This window comes from Phascolarctos cinereus, unplaced genomic scaffold (genome assembly GCF_003287225.1).
Source record: "Phascolarctos cinereus isolate Bilbo 61053 unplaced genomic scaffold, phaCin_HiC Scaffold_2;HRSCAF=192, whole genome shotgun sequence".
Classification (NCBI taxonomy): domain Eukaryota; kingdom Metazoa; phylum Chordata; class Mammalia; order Diprotodontia; family Phascolarctidae; genus Phascolarctos; species Phascolarctos cinereus.
Genome location: NW_027555625.1, coordinates 407,168,503 through 407,174,502, shown reverse-complemented (window position 1 = coordinate 407,174,502; position 6,000 = coordinate 407,168,503).

Genomic DNA, 6,000 nt, shown 5'->3' with positions numbered 1-6,000 from the left:
ATTAGATTTATTACAGTAAAACCTGGAGTAATGAGTGGAGGACACAAAAAAGCAACTTTGGGTTTGATATCAGAAAAAAAAAACAAACCCTAACAATTAGAGATCCTGATATGTGGAATAATCTTTCTTAAGAGAGTATGGATTTTCTCTCCTTGCAGGTCTTCAAGCAGAGGCTAGATGACCATTTCTTGTGTGTGTTGCAGTATGATTCTTTTGAGGGTGTCAGTTGAAGGTGAGAGACATGAAAATTCCTTCAAATTCTGAAAACTCATGATTCTTTGATTCTGACCTGGCTTCTAGCCTTGGCCCTTCTTTTATTGTCTAGGTGACCTTGGACAAATCACTTAACTTCAGTGAAACTCTATTACCCCATGTGTAGGATAGAGATAATAAGAGAAGCTCTATAATATAATGGAAGAGTACTGGAGATCAAATGGTTTCAGTCCAATAGGCCAGAGGTGGTTTGGATCTGTCGTGTTGATTTTAAGAGAGGAAATAAATAGGAGGGAAATGGGAATACACTAGGAAAAAACCGAAGAATATTTTCATAATTGGAGTGTGCCCAAATAAGAGTATATGAACATGAAGAAGGTGGTGAGGATAGGAGATAGACATCTAAAGAGGGTTGGGTTGGTTAGATTTTGGTGTAGAAAATTCAGCAGGGAAATAGATGGGGACAGGAAAGGAGAGAGGGAAGTTTTAGAGAGAGACTGGAACTAGAGAAGGAATAGTCTTAAGAAAAAATAAACTTTAAGCATATTTATCTGGTACAAGTGAGTACTTCTATGGGGTGGAGGGGGGCGGGGAATTGCAAAGCAGTGATTGTGATGCAAAAAGAGAAGAAAAGAGAAAAGGACATTAAGGAATCATTAAACAATAATAAACAGAGCAAAGATAAGGGGACATAGACAAGCACCACAAAAGGTTTTTTTAAACTATTATTTTAAATGTAATAAGAAGCTCACAGCTTCATACACAATTTTCTTTTTCTAGTTTTAGTATGTTGAATGTTATTGCTATTAAGGTCATAATAAAAAATTGTTTTTCAGAAAGACCGATGAATTTGGTATCAGAGGATCTGAGTTTGAACCCTTGCTTTGTTATTAAGCTGTGAGACTTCAGATAAGTCACTTAAGCTTCCTCAGCATCAGTTTCTTTTTGTGCAAAATGAAGAAACTGAACTGGATAATATTTGTGATTCCTTCCTGCTCTAATCCTCTGTTCCTGTAGTTAGTAATAATATGAGATAGCATGTCTGTAGCACTATGAATTTGCGAAACAAAACCAAAAAGATATGTCATCGCATTGGATCTTCATAACACTCCTTCGAATCCCCAAACTGAGACACCGAAGTTAAGTGATCTGTGCAGGATTACGTAACTAGCAAGTGTCTGAGACAGGATTCAAACTGGCACCTTCCTGCTTTTAAATCCAGCACTTTATCCATTATACCACCTCGCAACCTTACTTTATTCCACTTATTGGGAGGAGCAAAGAAGACAATATATGGGAAAGCCCTTTGCCATACGCATATGTTCTAGATATTATGGATCAGATTAGTATGTAATATACAGAAGTAAATTAGCATAATGCCTAGTGTTTTATAAACCTAAAGATTCCAGCTCTTGAGAGGGTAGAACTCAATATTCAACAAAAATTGTTGAGAAAATGGTAAAGCAGAATGGCAGAAAATAGGTATAGGCCAGCATCTCACTCCATATACCAAAATAAGTTCTCTATCTCCAAATGGATACACAAAAGGTGACATCATAAACGAATTAGAGGAACAAGGAAGAAATTACCTGTCTGATCTATGGCTAGGAGAAGAGTTCATGACTAAACAAGAGACAGAAAGGATCACATGAAGTAAAATGGACAATTTGATTATATAAAATTAAAAAGTTTTCTCACAACCCAAATCAATTCAGCTAAAAATAAAAGAAAATCTAGTTAAGAGGAAAAAAATCTTTGCAGCAAGTTTCTCTGATAAAGGTCTCATTTCTGACGTATGTAGGAGTTCATTTAAATTTATAAGAATAAGAGCCAATTCTCAACTGGTAAGTGGTCAAGGGATATGAGCAGGCACTTTTCGTAGCAGAAATCCAAAATATCCATAGTCCAAAGATAAAATTATCTAAAGCACTAATAATTAGAGAAAGGAAAATTAAAAGAATCCTGAGGTTCTCCTTCATACCCATCAGTAGATAGAGTTGACAAAAAAAAAAAAAGGAAAATGACAAGTGCTAGAAGGGCTGTGGGAAAGCAAGTATATCAAAGCACTATTGGTAGAACTGTGAACTCATTCCATCATCCTGGAAGACACTTTGGTACTATGCCCCAAAAGCTATAAAACTGTACATACCCTTTAACTTATTGATAATAATAAAAATTCTGTACTTCAAAGAGATAAAGGAAAGAGGAAAAGTATCCTTATGAATAGGGCAACTAGTGGCACAGTGGACAGAGTGTAGGCTTAGAGTCAGGAAGACTCATTTCCCTGAGTTCAAATCTGGCCTCAGACACTTACTAGCTGTGTTACCCTGGGCAAGTCACTTGACCCTGCTTGCCTCAGTTTCCTCATCTGGAAAATGAGCTGAAGAAGGAAATGGGAAACCACTCCAGTGTCTTTGCCAAGAAAACCCTAACTGGGGCCATGAACAGTCAGACGTGCCTGAAATGGTTGAACAACAACAATGAAAAAAATATCTATAGCAGCTCTTTTTGTGATGGCAAAGAATTGGAAATTGAGGGGGCAACCACTAGTTGTGGGGAATGTCTAAATCAGTTATGACATATGAATGTAATGGAATACTATTGTGCTATGAGAAATGACGAAAAGGATGGTTTCAAAGAGCCTGGGAACACTGGTATGAACAGACGCAGAGTGAAAGGAGGAGAACTAGGAAAAATTTATAAAATAACAACATTATTGTAAAGACAAATAACTTTGAAAGATGTTATAACCGATGAAGATGATGACCAACCATGATTCCAGAGGCCTCATGATTCAAAATGCAAATTAAAAAGCGTTTCTTTTTGAACATGGCCAATGGGAGAGTTTGTTTTCCTTGGTTACATATGTTTGTAACGGGGGTTTTAATATTTTTGCTTTTTTTTCTTTCTCATTTGGGGAGGGAGAGAAGGTAGATTTTGTTGATTAAAAAAATTTAAAAAACAAAAAGGCATCATTCAGAAAGCTCAAAATTTATATTATAAACTATGAAGCAACACAAAGCAGACTGGGATAAGAATAGATCGACTAGCTCTTTTACAACTCAGAGTGAATGAGAATTTTTTTTTTTTAGCATCAGAATTGACTGGTTCGTTTCTTCCCTCCTCATTTTCACTTTTCAAGAACCATCTCTGTTCAGCCAAATGTAGCATTTCTGTCACCACTGAAACCTGGAAGAATGTAAAATGGTGCCAGGGAGCCTGTTGGATCATCTTGGATGGAGCAAAGTTTGGTTCGGCTTTTCTGTCACTGTACACACATGCACACAGATACACACATGGTACTGAGCCCTAGCAAAGAATTGTTTCCAAGGACATAGAGCAGAACTTAGCTAAAAGGTGAGAAATGTTCTTTAAACTTGGTCAGAGCATTAAATTCAAGAGACTCTAGGCAGTGTACCCAGCAACCAGTCTTTCCAAACCCCCATCGATGCAGTCAAAAGCCTTAACAAAAACAGATGCAACAAAAGCAGAAGCACTGCTTTTAATCTTATGATTTATCTGTTGACATATAACTTTCCTAGAGGACGTCTCTCTCTTTTTCAAGTCCACGGTCGGTCTGTTTGATTTACTGTGAATACTGTGAGTGTTGTGAATGCACACTTTGCATACACACTGGAGCAATTCTCCAACATATTAGGAAATGTTTTTCATCCTCAGGGAGCTTACAATCAAGACTGGTGTCAGTACTCACACGGATGTGTGAACGTGAGGCTTAGTAAGCCACAGAGGGACACAAGAACTAGAAATATCCACGTTGACTCTGTGGCTGGGATTCAATCACCCAAATGCCATTTGACCTGCCCACCCTGAGTCTAGAAGGCCAGATCAAGTTCAACAAGTTGTATTGTCCACCTCTTGTGTCCTGTTCACATAAAAATCTGGAATGATTTTTATTAAGTCAGAAAATCTGGAAGACTTTCCCCCTGTTGCCTTTTCTTGGACCTCTTATTGTTTTTCACTGCATCCTCTGAAGGTTCTAGAATGCCTTCCTCCTATGTATGTCTTCTTATTTGTTCATGAACGTCTTATTGTTTGTGACAGTAAAACAGGCAGGTTTAGAGGTGCTTCAGTCAAACAGTTCAGCTTGATATTCCACTTCTCTTCATAGCTTAGTGGGCAGTATAGGCTTGGCTGCAAACTGTCAGGCAGTAGGCCTGGAATAATATAGTCACACACTCTATGCAAAGGTTTAAAATTGTGCCTCGTTATGTTTGAGAACGTTGCCTCTTTGCTACTCTCTGGTGAAGGCTTTGAGCCTGTATTGTGACACATGCCACACGACTCATCGTAAAAGAAGTGCATGTATATGCCAGGGAGAAGGGAATTTTCTGGTGTTAAATATATGTAGTTTGTAAAAAAGCAGTATTTGAAAATGTCCTTTGTTGGTCCTGTCCCTCTATTTGGGGATTAGGTGGCCCCCTACCTTCTCTCCCTTAGTCCCAACTCTGGCAGTCATGCCAAGTTGCATTTGGGAAAAGAAATGGATTCCGGCCAAGCCATTTACATAATTCACAGTCGGTGTGAAGAATCTGGGAGAGAAGAGAAGGGTTGGGATGGTTGGAGCACTTGGAGCCTGGTTGAATATTTAGCTGCTCAAAGCATCATCATCTGTTTTTACTTCTTGGATTCCATGATAATGGAGACAATAATCACATTATTGGGTACATAATGATTACTATATTCTTGTGAAATCAATGGAATTGATACAGCTAATCCTTGTTAGGGTTATCTGTTACCTATGCATCAAATTAAGACAATTTTTGGGGGGATCACGTGGGGTTGTTTTGACTTTAAATAAGAACTCATTGGTCAGCATTACTAAGAACGCAGCCTTACCTGCTTCTGATACAGGGCCAGAAGGCTCCAGATCCAAGCTTTATATGTACTGGGATGCAGCATACTGGGATGCTCAACAGCATCTGATTTCTTCTTTCTTACTTCCTTGGCTTGAATAAAAACCCGATTAAGCTTATACATTATTTTTTTTTCCTCTTTAAAAATAACAGTTTACTTGTAGAGCACTAATTTTAAAACTTGTGCAATGTTTTAAATGACATTTTTTACCCTGACATCCTCATTATACATGGGCTAATGCTTCTTACATAATACAACTCAGAGGCCTTTGAAAATAACTATTTCCAGCAAGAAGATGAAAGCACCCATGAAGTTCTGGGATTCATTACATAATAAGGATCATGCACAACTCCAGTCTTTAATTTGATCTAGTCTCTTAAAGCTCGGGAAGATGGAGGACACATCCACACAGTGCCAAAGTAATTGTTGGGTTGACCGACTCAGAGTGTGTCAATGGGTATGTTGTCATTGAATTGAATGTCTTAACCAAGTTTAGCCAGATCAGCCCCCAAACTGGTCAGTTTACCCGGACTTACAGATTTAGAGCTGAAAAGGAACTCAGAAGTCATCTAGTCTAATCTTTCACTTTACAGATGAGGAAACCGAGGCTCAGAGAGATTAAGTAATTTGCTCAAGGTCCAAGTAAGTATCTTGACTACCATCATCCTCTGGCCCACACTAAAATGGCTGAATGATTGAACAGAATGAATTATTGACCTTTTTTTTTTTTGGCATCATATAGACATAGATACAACCAGATTTTGTTTTTGTTGAAAAACAAAATCAGCCAAGTTGGTTATTCAGTTAAGACAGCTGATCTTGAAATTTCATGGAAATACAATACACGCACACACACACACACACACACACACACACACACACACACACACGATGCAGAGACAGTGTGGTATA